Raw genomic sequence first — 18,457 nt, forward strand, 5'->3', positions numbered from 1 at the left:
TCCTTTACTAAAGAATTAACTTTGGTTTTCCTTTTAGAGCAGGTCCATGCCAATGTATTCTGTTGGCTTTTTTCATCTGAAACTATCCTTATTTCACCTTTATTCCTGAAGGGCATTTCCCCCAGAGACAGAATTCTAGATTGACAGTTCTTTTCTCTCCGTACTTATAAATAATGTTTCTCTTCCTACTGAAGGTCTGATTTTTTTTTCTTTTAAAGAGACAGCCTTTATTTGAAATATTTTTACACTGAAGAATTCAAAATGTGGTAAGTTCTGGAACTTATTGACCTGTATTTAAAAGGAACTGTTAACAAAGATTCATCAGAAATAATCTGAACAAGCAAGAAAATACAGTTAATACTACTGAAACCTACTAAAAAAATTCCAGGACATATGGTTTCTCTGACACAATAATACCTCTTAAGTACTGTCACAGATATGAAACTGACTGGTTTTCTAAACACACAGCAGTATAGTTAACAACATTCAATCACTTCTGTTCTTTCTTGACTATATAAAAATTAAAATACCAATTAAAAAACTAATACAGTCTTATCTTTAAATGTTACAGATACAATTTTCATATTTTCAGTCAATAGTGGTGTGGCTTCAGAGATTTTTCATTCACGAGCCAAACAACAATCTGCCCAAAGGGAACTGATAGTCTATAGGCTCGCAGTGCAAATGAAGAGTTTGGGAATGAAGCAACTGACATTTCTAAAACACAGAACAGACAAAACTCTTAGGAGACACACAGTAAGTTCTTCTAAGCAGCTGGCCACAGAACTAGAACATTGGATAATTTCACTGGTGATTTCAGTGGGACTCCAGATGTTTCCAAACTCAGCTTGTATGTTCACCTTCGGCTTTGTATTTTGCTTTTTCAGTTTCACTAGTGACACAAACATGATTCAAATCCCTGAAGTATTCATTATAGTCGAGGGCACATCTCACAAGGAACTTGTCTGGAATTTCAAATCCAACAAATTCTGGTCTATACCCAACACTTCGAGGGGTCCTTTTCACCAGCAAGCTTGCAACCTTGACCATCTTTGGATTATGCTGCTTGACCAAAGAAAGCAAAGCTTGCATTGTTTTGCCTGTGTCCATTAAATCTTCAACAATCAAGACATTCTTGCCAGTTAAAGTTGACAGACCATCTCCTCCAATGACTTTTATGTCACCTGTTGACTGGTCATTACAGTAATTACAGGATTTATCAGTCTGATAAAATCCACAGTCATAGGAATAGATCTATCACTATTTCTGTTCATGCTTTGATGTAATCCAGCAAGTCAGCAAAAAATTTATAGGCCCCCATTGAGTACACAGAGGGCCACGATGTGATGGCCTCCCATCTCCATCACATCTGGAGCAAGGCGCTCGGTCCTGTCCATTATTAGTCCACGAGGAATAAACACCCTTTTCAAATCCTCAGCATAATGGCTGGGTATACAAAATAAATCTAGGTCATAACCTGGTTCATCATCACTAATCACGACGCTGGGGCTGCTGGTCGCAGTAACGGAGCCAGCTGGCGCACGGGCTGAAGGAAGTATGGGGAGGAGCTGAAGGTCTGATTTCTGATAAGACATTTCAGTCATTTAAACTTTTGTCACTCCTAGCAAACTATTCAAGAAAGTTTATTATCAAGTTACTTCAAACTCAGAACTGTCTTCTTGAAGAAGTATCAACCGAGCAGTATTGGTAACATATGACAACCCATCGCATCAAAGAAAAATCATTAAGAGGGTTTGAAGAGGCGATTGTTGGGGCCCAAGGGTGAACTCGGTGGCCGCGTAACGCCCCCCGCCACCTGCCCCTCCCGGTCATTGCCGCCAGTTGGGGGTCCTCGGGTCCGTGGTCACCCTCGGCTCCAGGTACCGCATCGGGGGTGAGTGGCGACACCAGGTTCATGGCCTCCGACACGGCTCCGTCAGCCTTGGTTCTCAAGGACCTCGAGTCTGGCGGCGGCGCCCAGCTCCTACGGGGTCTTGCGAGGGGCCCTCCCGCACCCTGCCCACCCTGGCATCTGAACAAGAACTTGTGGTACTTCTACCTCGCGGGCTCTGTGGTCCTCAACATGTGCTTGCAGTTACGCTTTCAGAACCCTGATGAAGCCGCCAACATTCCAAACCACCCTTGTGGCCGACTCCCAAGAAGCGGGGAGCTGAGAGCGATGAGCCGGCTGACTTGCGAGCGTGTCTGGACTCCCTCTGCGGCTGCGCTCTCCACCCTTAGCAGAGCTCCCGGACTGTCACTGAGACACGGCGTGGAGGATGAGGTAGAGGAAATGACGCGATTCTGGGAACAGAGACGACTTCAGTTAAGACCCAGTTCAGTTCAGTTGCTCAGTCGTGTCCGACCCCATGAACTGCAGCACGCCAGCCCTCCCTGCCCATCACCAACTCCCGGAGTCCACCCAAACCCATGTCCATTGAATCGGTGATGCCATCCAACCATCTCATCCTCTGTCGTCCCCTTCTCCTCCTGCCCTCAATCTTTCCCAGCATCGGGGTCTTTTCAAATGAGTCAGCTCTTCGCATCAGGTGGCCAAAGTACTGGAGTTTCAGCTTCAACATCAGACCTTACAATGAACACCCAGGACTAATCTCCTTTAGGATGGACTGGTTGGATCTCCTTGCAGTCCAAGGCACTCTCAAGAGTCTTCTCCAACACCACAGTTCAAAAGCATCAATTCTTCGGCGCTCAGCTTTCTTTATAGTCCAACTCTCACATCCATACATGGCCACTGGAAAAACCATAGCCTTGACTAGATGGACCTTTGTTGACAAGTAATGTCTCTGTTTTTTAATATGCTGTTCTAGGTTGGTCATAACTTTCCTTCCAAGGAGTAAGCATCTTTTAATTTCATGGCTGCAGTCACCATCTGCAGTGATTTTGGAGCCCAGAAAAATAAAGTCAGCCACTGTTTCCACTGTTTCCCCAGTTAAGACCCACGACCATATTTAAGAAACTGTACATCCTTAAAACAAAAACAGAATGAACAGTATGTGTTATAAAAGAGAAGGCTACCAAAATTTTCAGGACAAAAATGTACAAGCTCACGGTGCATATTAATTTAATAAACCAGATTTCAGCAACAGGAGACTGGATTATAGACTGGACATTAATTGAGTAAGAAGCTGGAGATCTTAAGGATATACTGTGGAAGGCATATAGTTTTTCATCCCACAAGCGAAAACAATGATAATCAGAAACTTCCAGTGAAAAAATAACAAGGAAACCAAAAATAAAACAACACTCTACAGGAACTCATCCTTCAAATACCAAACAATGTAAAATGTTGCAAAATTTTGAACATAGGGTTGGAATGTATGAAAGTGGACTCTATTTCAGGGTCCCAACTAGTAACATGCAGTTCTAGACCTTGGAGCCAAGGAGAAGGAAATCTAGTTATAGAGCAAAGCATTGTGATATATTGAGTAACATTTAAATAATCATGATCATGTAAAAGCTGAAAAAAATCATTAGAAATCATTAACCTTTTAAAAATTGAGGTTAAATACACATAAAATTAGGGCTTCCCTGATAGCTTAGTTGGTATGGCAGTGGATCCCGAAGACCTGCTGGAAAAGGGATAGGTTACCCACTCCGATATTCTGGGGCTTTCCTCGTGGCTCAGCTGGTAAAGAATTCACCTGCAATGTGGGAGACCTGGGTTTGATCCCTGGATTTGGAAGATCCCCTGGGGAAAGGAAAGGCTACCCACTCCATACTCTGGCCTGGAGAATTCCATGGACTATATAATCCATGGGATCGCAGAGTCAGACAGGATTGAATGACTTACACTTTCACACATAAAACTTGCCATTTTAATCCTTTTCAAGCGAAACACCCAGTGGCATTTTGTGCATTTACTTTGCTGTACAACCATCACTGCTGCTCAACTTCAGAAGTTACAGATCCCAAATGAAAATGTACCCATTTAAGTAGTAATCCTCATTTCCCCCTCCCCATAGTCTCTGGCAACTACTTTCCCCTCCAGCTTTACTGAGATATAACTGAGATAAAATTGTGTCATTTTAAAGTGTACAGTGTGTTAGTTTGATATCCTTCCTATACTGTAGTGTTAATATTATTACCAGTGTAGATAGCTAACAACTGCATCACAAGAGATAATTATCAGTTCTTTCTTGTGGAGAGAACATTTAAGATCTACTCTCTTAGCCACTTTCAAGTACGTAGTACAACATTATTATTTGTAATCACTGCATTGTGCATTAAATCCTCAGAAGTTATTCATCTTCTAAATGGAAATTTGGTCCTTTTGAGCAACATTCATTGACATTTATTATTTCCTATTTCCATATCTTGGCTGTTGTGAATAATGTTGCAATAAACACAGGAGTACAGATCTTTCTTCCAGAGCCTCTTTTTATTTCCTTTGACTATATACCCAGCAATGGGTTGCTGGATCATATTTTTAATGTTTTAAGGAACTTCCACACTGTTTTCCTTAGTGACTGTACCAATTTATATTCCCACAAACAGTATACTAGGGTTCGCTTTTCTCCACATCCTCACTAACCTTCATTATTCCTTGTCTTTTTGATGATAGCCATTCTGACAGGTGTGAGGTGATATCTCACTGTGGTTTTTGACTTGCATTTCCCTGGTATTTAGTGATATTGAACATCTTTTCACGTGCCTGTTTGCCATCTGTACATCTGTGGAAAAATGCTTATTTGGGCCCTCTGCCCATTTTTAAACTTTTTATATTGAGTTATATGAGTTCTTTATATATTTTGGATATTAACCCCTTTTAAGACATATTATTTGCAGATTATCTTCTATTCAGTAAGTTGCCTTTTCATTTCATTTATTGTTTCCTTTGCTATGCAAAAGCTTTTTAGTTTGATTGGGTCCCATTTGTTTATTTTGCTTTTGTTTCCCCTGCCTGCAGAGACAGAGTTTAAAAAAATATTGCTAAGACTTATGTGCAAGAGTACCTTTTACTTCTTTTCATTCCTTGATTCCTCTATTAGGACTTCCAGCATTATGCTGAATAAGAATGGTGAAAGTGGTCACTCTTTCTTGTTCCTGATCTTAGAGGAATAGTTTCAACATTTCATTACTGAGTGTGATGTTTGCTGTGGGCTTGTCATACATGGTGTTTATTGTGTTGAGGTTATTCCTTCTATACCCAATTTATTGAGAGGTTTTTTAAAGAAAGTATTATTATGAAGGACTGTTGTATTTTGTCAAATGCTTTTTCCCCATGTTTCAAGATTATCATATGATTTTTTTTCTTTCATTCTGTTAATTTAGTCTATCCCATTTATTGATTCATGGCAACTGCTTTTCTACTTTTGTTCTGTATGATGTTGAATATGTCTTGTTTTAGTAATTGACAGTGATGCTGCTTTCAATGTCTTCTATTCTTCTAGCAACTCTTCTCGTGAAGGGCTAATACTCTTAGATAAATTTATTTCCTCTGGACAGATTTTCTTTTTGCTGCCATCAAACATAATTTAATTAACTCACCATTGGTAAATGCTTTCCTTGCTTGACTCACAAATGAGCCATTCAGAAACCTACTTTGGTTGCAACCTCATTTTCATGTTTTCCTTTTTTGTGTGAAGAAATTCTACTGTGATGAGATATTCCCTTTTTCATTTTTAAATTTTTCTGAATATTTATTTCCTATGAGCTAGGGATATTGCATTGAGTATTTAGTCTGATAATGTCAACATATAGTGTAATCTTTCAGCATAGTCACATTATCATCACATAATGAACACAATGTTTTGCCATCTATTTCAATAACACAATAATTTGCATTTAAAAGTCGACCCTTGGAACTTCCTTAGTGGTCTAGTAGTTAAGACTCCATGCTCCCAATGCAGTGGGGATAGAGGGGGCAGGGGGTTCCATCCCTGATCAGGGAACTAGATCCCACATGCCACAACTAAAGATCCTTCATGCCACAACGAAGACTGAAGATCCCATGTGCGTCAACTAAGACCTGGTGCAGCCAAATAAATAAATATTTTTTAAAAAGAGAAGAAATTTGTTTTGTAACCAAAAAACTCCTGAAATAAAAATCTCTAGACCCAGATGGTTTCACTGGTAAATTATTACCAAACAAATAACATAATTTCCACACAATCTTTTCCAGAAAAATAGAAGAGGAGAGAGTATTTCCCAATTCATTTTTTGAGGCCAGCATTGTCTTGATCTTAAAAGCACATATAGACTATGGATAAAACACTACAGACCAATACATCTTATGAATATAGATGCAAATTTCTCAATGAAATATTAGAAAATTTAAAATAGAAGTGTATAAATAGAACACACCATCACCAGCTGAGGTTCCTCCAAGACTGCAAAGCTGGTTCAATATTAGAAAGTCAATCAATGTAATCCACTCTATGAACTATTGAAAAAAGGAAAACCACATGATCAAGTGATGCAGAAAAGGCATTTGAGGAAAGTCAACATACATCTACAATAAAAATGGCAAACCAGAACTAAAGGAAACGTCCTCATCCTGAAAAGGGCATCTACAGAAAACCTCTAGCTAATATTATATGTGGTGATGAAAGTGGGAAGGCTTTCTGCCTTAATATATGCAACAGGTAAGGATGTCCTTCTCACAATCCCTGTTCCATGTCAGACTGGGAGTCCTAATCAGCACAGTATGTCAGAAAAAGAAAAAAGAAAGGGCATACAAATAGTAAAGGAAGAAATAAAAAACTACCCTTATTTGCAAATGACATAAGTGTCTAAGTGGAAAGTCCCAAGGAATCCGTATACACACATACAAAGTTAGAATTGGTAAAATGAGTTAAGCAAGATTCAGGTTGCAATACATTTTCAGTAGCCCCCAAATAAGCAATTAGTTGGGTGTGAATCTAAAATGTTATGTTTACAGGCTGTATGTGTAACTTTGGCTGCTGCTGAAAGAAATCAAAGATGTCTGAGAATTCCCTGGCAGTTCAGTGGTTAGGACTCTGTGCTTTCACTGCTGAGGTTTCAGGTTTGATCCATGGTCAGAGAACTATGATCCCACAAGCTGTGTGGAATGGCCAAAAAAAGGAAGAAAGAATCAAAGAAATCCTAAATAAATGAAGAGCCTTTCCATAGTCGTGAACTGGAAGACTCAACATCTCTCCCAAACTGACAGGAAATTTCAATGCAATTCCCACTAAAATAAAATTTAAAAATTGCAAGATTTATAGATCTAGACAAGCATTGTCAAAACACTTTTGAAAAAAAAGAATAGAGTATTCACATTACCCAGTTTTAAGAATCACTATAAATCTACATTAATAAGAGTGTGGTATTGGCAAATGAATAAACACAGGTCAACAGAACAGAATGAGGGCAGAATGAGACCCACAATTTATTTATTAGCCATCTTTGGGCAATTTATTTAGAAATGTGTCAAAAGGCAACTAACTTATCAAAGAAATAATCATGTTTTATGGTGTTTAATTGGACCACCATATGTAAAACTCAACTAATCCCAATGAAAACTTCACATCTTATACAAGTATAAACTCAATAAGTATCATAGATCTAAATGTAAATTGTTAACCTATCAAACTTACAGGAGAAAACACAAGAGAAAACCCTGAATTAAGCAGAGTTCTTAGGCATGATACCAAAACACCTCCAGAAAAGAGAAAAAAAGTAATTTAAGCTACACCAAGGGCTTCCCTGGTGGCTCAGCTGGTAAAGAATCTGCCTGCAATGCGGGAGACCTGGGTTCAATCCCTGGGCTGGGAAGATCTCCTGGAGAAGGGAAAGGCTACCCACTCCAGCATTCTGGCCTGGAGAATTCCATGGACTGTATAGTCCATGGGGTCGCAAAGAGTCGGACAGGACAGAGCAACTTTCACTTTCACTTTCAAACTACATCAAAATTAAATCCTTTTGATCTGCAATGGATACTGTTAGAAAATGAGAAGATTAAGCTACATACCTAGAGAAAATATTTTCAAATCATACATCTGATAAAGAATTTTTACACAAAATATACAAATGACTCTCAAACTTAACTGTAATAAAAACAACCCAAATTTTTCTTTATGGAAGAAAGACTTGAACTGACCCTTCATCAGAGAGGATATGTGTGTTAAGTCATTTCAGTTGTATCCAACTCTTTGCAACCCTATGGACTGTAGCTCACCAGTCTCATCTGTCCATGGGATTCTCCAGGCAAGAATACTGGAGTGAGTTGCCATGTCCTCTTCCAGGGGATCTTCCTGATGCAGGGCAGGAGGCAAATAAGCACATAAAATGCTGTTCATTCTTGCAAAGATCTCCATTTACTGCTGAAGTACCAACTTGTTAAATGATCCCTCTCAAGGTGTCTGAAGCAACCTAAGACTCCTAGGCTCACATCACTCTGCACCAAGTGGTATCTCTCACTTCCTGGGATTGATCAATCATCAGAGAGAATAGGAGGAGTCTGAACTCCTTCAGACCAATCAGCAGCCAGATGAGAACTGGCTTCCTCACCCCAACACACAACCTCCAATCAGTCAATAGAAGTAGAATGATAGAATAGGAGGCGGGGTCTATCTGGTCTCCATGGTAATCCCTGGCAGATTGGCTTGAGGGACAGGCCCTATGTTACCTTAATAGTAGACGGAGACCCATATGCCCTAATGGAGGTGAGGGGGGCAGGGAGAGAATTTATGGGATGACAGGAGGGAGAAAGAGAGCTAGAGGAAGTGGGGAATGAAGGGGCAAGAAGAGTTTAGAGGGTAGAGAGGGGAGGGTGTAGAGAATTATTTAGGGAGAATGGATTTTGAAGAACTGGAAGGTTGTAATTAGTGGAAGGAGAAGAAATTCAAAGGATCACCAAGCTTGTTTCAGAGACAGAGGTGTTAGGAGGAACAGGTCAGGTCTTTAAAAGGGGACAGAGAAGAGGCTATGAGTGGACAAGCAGAGGACTCAAAGTTTATAGTTGCTCTAAGAAGGTCTTAGAGGAGCCAAGTGAGAGGTTATTGGGGAAGGGAGAAGGGAGGAGTTTAGGGGTGAACAATAAGGGTCAAAACAGGACCATGACAGATTCATAGGGACAAAATGAGTGATATTATTATAAAAGGGACAAGCAAATAGCTAGTAAAGACATTACAGGTATTATAGGGTGAAAGTTTTTAAGGAGACAATGGAGGTTTTATACATGAAAAGTGAGTGTGCTAGTGTTGAGTGAGGGTCTTCTTAGTAAGGTGGTTTATAGGTACAAAGAGAAGGTTGCTTGGAGGATGAGAGAGTGTTAATGGAAACCAAGTATGACAGTGGGTCAGTTGAGGTACAAGGAAGCCAAGTGAGAGTCATCTGAATCAGTAGGGATTTTTGTGGAGACAGTGGAAGGGGTCACGTGAGACACCCTGTAGGGACCAGCAAGCCAGTTATAGAAGACAAAGAAGAGCCTATTGGAGATGGGGGAAATGTTACAGAGAACAGAGAGGGGTTATAAGGCATGAAGTAGGGGCCACAGGCTGAGAGTTCTGGGGACAGGAAGGTATTAAAGAGGATAGGGAGATGCCAAGAGGAGACATGGTGGGAGTTAGAGGGAGTTGGTGAGAGTTTTCAAGGGGTCAGTGAAATTTTTATAGGAGCCAAGAAGAGACATGTTGAGAGGTCAGAGGAGACGTTAGAATTCAGAAGCCATATGAAGCTACATAACCCACTCCCTGCCCCCAGTCATCCGAAATTGAGTCTGAGGAGAACCCCAGGGACCACTTCTTGCTGTCGGTCTTGGCCTGCCATATGTGTTGCCCCTTAGGCACCATAGTACTACTCTTTACAGGTGGGAATTCGAATTATGCCAACCCTCGCCCTCCCCTCCCTCTCCATCCTGGCCCCAACCCTGAACAAACTGTATCCATGTCCTCCCTCCTGTTTCTCCAGATCCTACCCTGTGCCCCCACAGACCCATGGCTCACCCCATTCACTAATCCTTTTAAGTCCAACTATTCCTGCTCCACCTCTCCCGTCCAACTCAGACAAGGAACCACATCAATAACAATGAACTTGCCTTGGCCACCAACTCCTCCAGGAAAGCCTTCACATTTGCAGTCTCAGCAATTGTTACAGCATCTGTCTGCCTGGTCTGCGTCGTCCTAGTCTTCATCTCAATTGCAATCCTACTATTCGTAATTTCTCAGTAACCTCCTCTCCAGCTCCTGAAAAGAACACCAAATATATTTAAGTGTGACTTACCGTGGCTCTAAGTATCCATTTGGCCAAATGGGACACCATTTCGTGCGTTCATGTGTGCTCAGTCACTTCAGTCATTCCTTACTCTTTGCGACCGTATGGACTGTAGCCCGCCAGGCTCCTCTGCCCATGGGATTCTGCTAGCAAGAATACTGGAGTGGGTTGCCACATCCCCTCCAGGGCATCTTCCTGACCCAGGGATTGAACCCACGTCTCCTGCATTGCAAGAGGATTCTTTACAGCTGAACCACCAGGGAAGCCCACACCACCTCATGGTTGGAAGTAAACGATGTTGCCAGCCTGATCCAGCACCTTGTGGTGGCTGATGGGGAAAGGAAGTGGGAGCTCAGATAGCTCACTGGACCAGAGTTCAACACCAACTCTAGACCCTACCAGGACACGGGCCATGGGAGACAAGAGAGGGCATTCTCTCCCCAGGGCAGCCTCCCCTCCTCCCTACATGCATGCATTCATGCCATAAATCTACTTATGCCAACCAAGGGACTTGACTGTGTTGCATGACTCTCGGGACACAGCAGTCATCACTACAGACTCAACCCCATCCCCTCAGAACCGTTAACCAGACAGAGACACTCCAGAGTGGTTTTGTCTCTAGTGGGGGAAACACAGGGAAATGGGTTATAAATGGCCGCACCTAACCTAGGGCACTTGTGGTCTACCAGAAAACCAGGGAGTCAAACATCTATCAGTGAACTGGTTAAAATTAGGGTCAAATTAGGATTGTAGAGAGCTTCTATAACAGCTTTGGTTGCCTCCTCTCCCCACCAACACCAGTGCTTGTGATTTAATCATTATTCAACAATACTGTGGGGGCATCCATGATCTACCAGATGCTGTGCTGGGAACTAGGGAACTTTCAAGAGCAAAATAAACAAGACTCCTTTCTTATGGAGCTTACGTTCTAGTGGGAAGAAAATCATAAACAAAAAGATCTTTAAATAAACAAGATAATTACAGTGAATGGAAAATGCTGTAATTTTGGAGAAAATAAAACAGGATAATAAGCTAAAGCAGTGCCAGTACTGGTCCACCAACTGCTAATGGCCTGCTAATGGTGTGCAACAAGTACTGAAATTGCTAGGAGGTGCTTAGAAATAGCAATCTGACATCATCACATCCAAGTATACGATCAAGAGTCTTGTCTTATTTAACAAGGTGTAGACCAAAAGGATCAGTCCATGACAGACTGGAGATATCAAAAACAGATAACTACTTCACAACTGGGCTATTGTGGCAATATACAAATAAAAATTATTAATTTGAGAAATTAATGAGAAATATGAATCCTGCTATTTGCCACAAAATGAATGGAACTTGAGGGCATTATGATAAGTGAGATAAGTCAGACAGAGAAAGACAATGTATGGTATCACTTCTGTGGAAACTGAAAAAGCCAAATTCACAGAAACAGAAAGTAGAATACTATTTTCCAGGAGCTGGGTGATGGAGGAAATGGAGACAGACTGGTAAAAGTATCCAGACTTTCAGTTGTAAGATGAATGAGGTCTGAGGGTGTAAAATGTAACACAATGACTATGGTTAACAGTACTATTGTATATATCAATACTAACACTTGCTAAGAGAGTAAGTATCCTCACCAGAGATAACTACAGAGGTAATAGATGTGTTAATTAACTTCTTGCTTAGTTCCTAAGCCATGTCTGACTCTTTAAAACCCCATGGACTATATAGCCTGCCAGGCTCTACCTGTCCATGGGATTTCTCAGGCAAGAATATTGGAGTGGGTTACCTTCTCCAGAGGATCTCCCCACCCAGGGTTGAACACATGTCTCCTGCATTGGCAGGCAGGTTCTTTACCACTGAGCCACCAGGGAAGCCCTATTAATTAACTGACTGTGGTAATAACACCACAAAGTATATGCATGTTATATCACTATATTGTACCCTTTAAATATATTACAATTTTGTCAATTATTCCTCAATAAAGCAGGGTAAAAAATTTTAATAAAGCTTTAACCCTAAAGTACCAACTATCACATTTGCTCTCAGTCCATGGGGCAGAACTAGTCTCACGGCCTCATGTGAATGCAAAGGCATCTGGGAAATGTCATCCCAGACTGGATACCCAATGCACACCTTTCTAAGATGTTCCTTGAGCTGAGATACAGAAGCCAAAGTGTGACAGCTGTTCCAAGAACTGTGAGAACGGAGTTCCCACGAGTGGGAATAGCAAGTGGAAAGGTCCATAAGCTGGAATGAGCTTGGCAATTCAAGGAACACAAAGGAAGCTAGTGTGGCAGTAAGTAATGTCGCACATCTCCCACTCTCCAAAATAGGTGGGGTTCTCTCCTCCTCCTGGTAAGAATCCTTGTAAGTGCTTATGAAAGTCCCAAAGATGTCCCCCATTTCCACTTCTCCTGAAGAGGAAACTCAACACCGGTTCTCACAGATATGCTCACAGGAATATTTACAGACATACAGCTACCCACCTGCAGGACTTCCCAGCTCCCCCCATGTCTGGCTCTGTGAAGGATGATGCAGGAGACACAACAGTGACCAAGACAGACTTCAACCTTGCCCTCAGGAAATCCACAGACCAACGAGGAAGGCAGGGTTATGAGTTGTTCTTTCATTCAGCAAACTTTTATTGTGTATCTGTTGTTGTGCCAGGCACAGGGGACGTATTGCTGAACAAAACATCTCTCCCAAGAGCTCCCTGGTATGATTCAGCCTTGTCATCATCTGCCCTGGTCCATGCCATGGTCTGTCTCTTCCTCTGGTCCACCCTCCACAAAAACATCAGAGTGTTCTTCACTTTTAAAAAAATTAATGTCTGACTTTATTTAGATAAAGTTTTCAAATTTACAAACTGTATAGAAAGAGTCTGACAGACCCCCAAGTACCATCTGGATTTAACAGATGCAAACATTTTCCTATATTTGCATCAGATCTTTTTTTCTTAGAAATAAAATGTTGTTGGTATAAATTAAGCTCATGTTCTCCCCTTCTCTATTCTGTTCTTCCCTCCCTCCATATCTGGAAGAAACCACAGAACTCCTGTTGCTATAAATCCATCCTGTGTGTATTTTGCACTTTGACTTCATATGTGCAGGTACACACACACATTTCGAGACAAGATGACAGAGTAAAAGGATGTGTGCTCATCTTCTCCTGAGAGAATGCCAAAATTGCAACTCATTGCTGAATATCCACTGACAGGAGAATGTTGGATCCCACTAAGAAAAGATACCCCATGTCCAAGGGCAAAGGAGAAGCCACAACAAGATGATAGAAAGGGTGAAATCAGATTTAGAATCAAACCCCATACCTGCCAGAGATGCTCGGAGGGCTCAAACAAAACTTTGTGTACACTGGAACCCAGAGACCCCACAGAGTCTGAGTCAGGCCTGCTTTTGAGTGTTTGAGTGTCTCCAGAGGAGGCATGGGTCAGCAGTAGCCTGACGCAGGGATAGGGGTTCTGATTGCAGCAGACCTGGGACACGCTGTGTGTGGCATAAGCCCTCTTGGAGGAGGTTGCCATTAGCCCCACCATAGAGCCACCAAGCAGACAACCTACAAATTGCAGAACAGTTATACCAAAGAAATTCTCTAGGGCCCACAACAGATTTCCCAACCTGGGGATTCAGCAAAGAGACTGAGGATCCCCAGGGAATTTGACTTCAGAGGCCAGTGGCATTTCACTACAGAACTTCCACAGGACTTGGGAAACAGAATCTTGGAGGGCACAAACAAAACCTTGTATGCACCAGGACCCAGGTGAAAGAAGCAATGTCCCCACAACAGACTGAGCCAGACTTGCCTGTGAGTGTCCAGGAGTCTCCAGCAGAGGCATGGGTCAACAGTGGCTGCTGCAGGGTCAGGGGCACTGAATACAACAGTGCAGGATAAGTCCTTTTGAAGGAGGTCACTGTTACCACCATTACTGCCATTACCTCCACCATAGTTTGGCCTCAGGCCAAACAACAGGGAGGGAACACAGCCCCTCCCATCAACAGAAAATTGGATTAAAGATCTACTGAGCATGGCCCCACCCATCAGAACAAGACCCAGATTCCCCCACAGTCAGTCTCTCCTATCAGGAAGCTCCCATAAGCCTCTTATCCATATCCATCAGAGGGCAGATAGAATGAAAATCACAATCACAGAAAACTAACCAAGCTGATCACCTGGACCACAGCCTTGTCTAACTCAATGAAACTATGAGCCATGCCATGTAGGGCCACCCAAGACAGATGGGTCATGACGGAGAGTTCTGACAAAATGTGGTCCACTGGAGAAGGGAAACTGCTTCAGTATTCTTGCCTTGAGAACCCCATGAAAAGTATGAAAAGGCAAAAAGATATGGCACTGAAAGATGAACTCCCCAGGTCAGTAGGTGCCCAATATGCTACTGGAGAAGAGTGGAGAAATAACTCCAGAAAGAATGAAGAGACAGAGCCAAAGCGAAAACAATGCCCAGTTGTGGATGTGACTGGTGATGGAAGTCAAGTCTGATGCCATAAAGAACAATATTGCATAGGAACCTGGAATGTTAGGTCCATGAATCAAGGTAAATTGGAAGTGGTCAAACAGGAGATGGTAAGAGTGAGCATTGACATTTTAGGAATCAGTAAACTAAAATGGACCAGAATGGGCAAATTTAATTCAGATGACCATTATATTTACTACTGTGGGCAAGAATCCCTTAGAAGAAATGGAGTAGCCCTAATAGTCAACAAAAGAGTTCAAAATGCAGTCTCAAAAATGACAGTGACCTCTGTTTGTTTGCAAGGCAAACCACTCAATATCAGTAATCCAAGTTTATGCCCCAACCACTAATGCTGAAGATACTGAAGTTGAATGGTTCTGTGAAGACCTACAAGACCTTCTAGAACTACCATCAAAAAACAAAAGATGTTCTTTTCATCATAGGGGACTGGAATGCAAAAGTAGGAAGTCAAGAGATACCTGGAATAACAGGCAAGTTTCTCCTTGGAGTACAAAATGAGGCAGGGCAAAGGCTAACAGAGTTTTTCCAAGAGAACACACTGGTCATACCAAACACTCTCTTCCAACAACACAAGAGATGAGTCTATACATCGACATTACCACACAGTCAATACCAAAATCAGATTGATTATATTCTTTGCAGCTGAAGATGGAGAAGCTCTATATGGTCAGCAAAAACAAGACCAGGAGCTGACTATGGCTCAGATCAAGAACTCCTTATTGCAAAATTTAGACTTAAATTGAAGAAAGTAGGGGAAACCACTAGACCATTCAGGTATGACCTAAATCAAATCCCTTATGATTATACAGTGGAAGTGACAAATAGATTCAAAGGATTAGGTCTGATAGACAGTGCCTGAAGAACTATGGACAGAGGTTCGTGATGTTGTACAGGAGATGGTGACCAATACCATCCCCAAGAAAAAGAAATGCAAAAAGGCAAAATGGTTGTCTCAGGAGTCCTTACAAATAGCTGAGAAAAGAAGAGTAGCTAAAGGCAAAGAAGAAAAAGAAAGATATACCATTCTGAATGCAGAGTGCCAAAGAATAGCAAGGAGAGGTAAGAAAGCCTTCCTAAGTGAACAATGCAAAGAAATAGAGGAAAACAATAGAATGGGAAAGACTAGAGATCTCTTCAAGAAAAACAGATACCAAGGGAAAATTTCATGCAATAAAGGACATTTCATGTCAATAAAGGACAGAAACAGTATGGACCTAACAGAAGCAGAAGATATTAAGAACACGTGGCAAGAATACACAGAAACTATACAAAAAAAGATCTTAATGGCCCAGATAACCACAATGGTGTAATCACTCACTTAGAGCCAGACATCCTGGAATGCGAAGTCAAGTGGGCCTTAGGAAGCATCACTACAAACAAAGCTAGTGGAGGTGATGGAATTCCAGTTGAGCTATTGCAAATCCTTAAAAAGGATGCTGTGAAAGTGCTGCACTCAATATGCCAGCAAATTTGGAAAACTAAGCAGTGGCCACAGGACTGGAAAAGTCAGTTTTCATTCCAATCCCTAAGAAACACAATGCCAAAGAATGTTCAAACTACTGCAGAATTGCACTCATCTCACACACTAGCAAAGTAATGCTCAAAATTCTCCAAGCCAGGCTTCAACAGTACCTGAACTGAGAACTTTCAATTGTTCAAGCTGGATTTAGAAAAGGCAGAGGAACCAGAGATCAAATTGCCAACATCCGTTGGATCATAGAAAAGCAAGAGAGTTCAAGAAAAACATCTATTTCTGCTTTATTGACTATGCCAAAGCCTTCGACTGTGTGGATCACAACAAACTGTGGAAAATTCAAGAGATGAGAATACCAGACCACCTTACCTGCCTCCTGAGAAATCTGTATGCAGGTCAAGAAGCAACAGTTAGAACTAGACATGGAACAACAGACTGGTTCCAAGTCGGGAAAGGAGTACGTCAAGGCTGTATATTGCCACCCTACTTATTTAACTTATATGCGGAGTATATCATGCAAAATGCTGGGCTGGATGAAGCACAAGCTGGAATCAAGGAGAGAGAAATATCAATAACCTCAGATATGCGGATGACACCACCCTTATGGCAGAAAGTGAAGAGGAACTAAAAAGTCTCTTGATGAAAGTGAAAGAGGAGAGTGAAAAAACTGGCTTAAAACTCAACATTCAAAAACTATGATCATGGCATCCAGCCCCATCACTTCATGGCAAATAGTTGGGGAAACAAGGGTAACAGTGACAGACTTTACTTTGGGGGGCTCCAAAATTGCTGTAGATAGTGACTGCAGCCATGAAATTAAAGGATGCTTGCCCCATGAAAGAAAAGCTATGACAACCCTTGACAGCTTATTAAAAAGGAGAGACACTACTTTGACAACAAAGGTCCATCTAGTCAAAGCTATGGTTTTTCCAGTAGTTATGTATGGATGTGAGAGTTGGACTATTAAGGAAGCTGAGCACCGAAGAATTTATGCTTTTGAACTGCAGTGTTGGAGAAGACTCTTGAGAGTACCTTGGACAGCAAGCAGGTTCAACCAGTCCATCCTAAAGTAAACCAGTCCTGAATATTCATTGGAAGGACTGATACTGAAGCTGAAACTCCAATGCTTTGGCCACCTGATGGAAAGAACTGACTCATTTGAAAAGACCCTGCTGCTGGGAAAGATTGAACACAGGAGGAGAAGGGGATGATGGAGAATGGCATCACTGACTCGATGGACATGAGTTTGAGCAAACTGGGAGTTGGTGATGGACAGGGAAGCCTGGCATGATGCAGTCCATGGGGTTGCAAAGAGTCAGACATGACTGAGTGACTGAACTGAACTGAACTGAACACCTGATGGTGCAGTGTTGTTGTTTGAGTGTGTAGTAGTCCTTAGTTCCCTCTGCAAATGTTTACAGCTCTTCACCTTCCAGGACTCACCTTCTGGGTCTCTCAGTTGGTCCAGCTGATCTCTCCCTCCATCTGCAAAAATTGGATTGGCCAAAATGATCATTTGGGTTTTTCTGTAAGACGTAAGATGTAATGAAAAGACCCGAATGATCATTTTGGCCAATTCAATATATTCTTCACCTAGTTTCTGGGGAAATACTCTCCATTCTCCTCCTAAACGCTGGCAGCTCTTTCACATCTCTTTTACAGGTCTGTCCTCATCCTCTGTACCTGGTCCCCTTGAGGAACAGAAGGTAACCCAGAATGTAAACACCACTGGACCCAGACACCTTGTAACAAGAGGGCCACAGAACCCAGACACCTCCAGACCAGGCCTCTGTTGGAGGAAGTCATCAAGAGGATGTGACCACCAGGTCAACTCCAAAATAAACTTGGGCAATCAGAAGCTCTTTATCCCCTCTTCTGTCCTAGGAATATATACTTTGCCCACTGCTGCCACAGTGGGAACATTTCCAAGGACGGTAGCCTTGGGAGAGTAAGGTGTTGTTGAGGCCATCTGGACTGAATATGTGACTGAACCCAGTTGAGGTCTCTATTTAAACTTTTAAGAAGGCTTCCCTGGTGGTTCAGTGGCAAAGAACGTACCTCCCAATGCAGGAGGCACAAGTTCGATCCTTCATTGGGCAGGATCCCACATGCTGCGGAGCAACTAAGCCTGGGCACCACAACTACTGAACCTGTGCTCTAGAGCCTAGGAGCCGCAACTACTGAAACCCATGCGCCCTACAGCCCATGCACTGCAACAAGAGAAACTACCATAATGAGAAGCCCGCACAGCAATGAAGACCCGGCACAGGCTAAATAAATAAATACAA

General features: G+C 42.0%; 1 pseudogene across 1 annotated transcript in view; it reads right to left on the bottom strand.

The window, feature by feature from the left end:
• Positions 1 to 228: 228 nt before the first annotated feature.
• LOC122688028 overlaps positions 229 to 18,457 on the bottom strand; it is a 73,404-nt pseudogene continuing 55,175 nt past the window's right edge. Inside the window, exon 3 of the transcript XR_006339307.1 lies at positions 229 to 2,304. The product of XR_006339307.1 is annotated as a hypoxanthine-guanine phosphoribosyltransferase-like (transcript). The remainder of the gene's footprint in view (positions 2,305 to 18,457) is intronic.

This window comes from Cervus elaphus, chromosome 4 (assembly GCF_910594005.1).
Source record: "Cervus elaphus chromosome 4, mCerEla1.1, whole genome shotgun sequence".
Classification (NCBI taxonomy): Eukaryota; Metazoa; Chordata; class Mammalia; order Artiodactyla; family Cervidae; genus Cervus; species Cervus elaphus.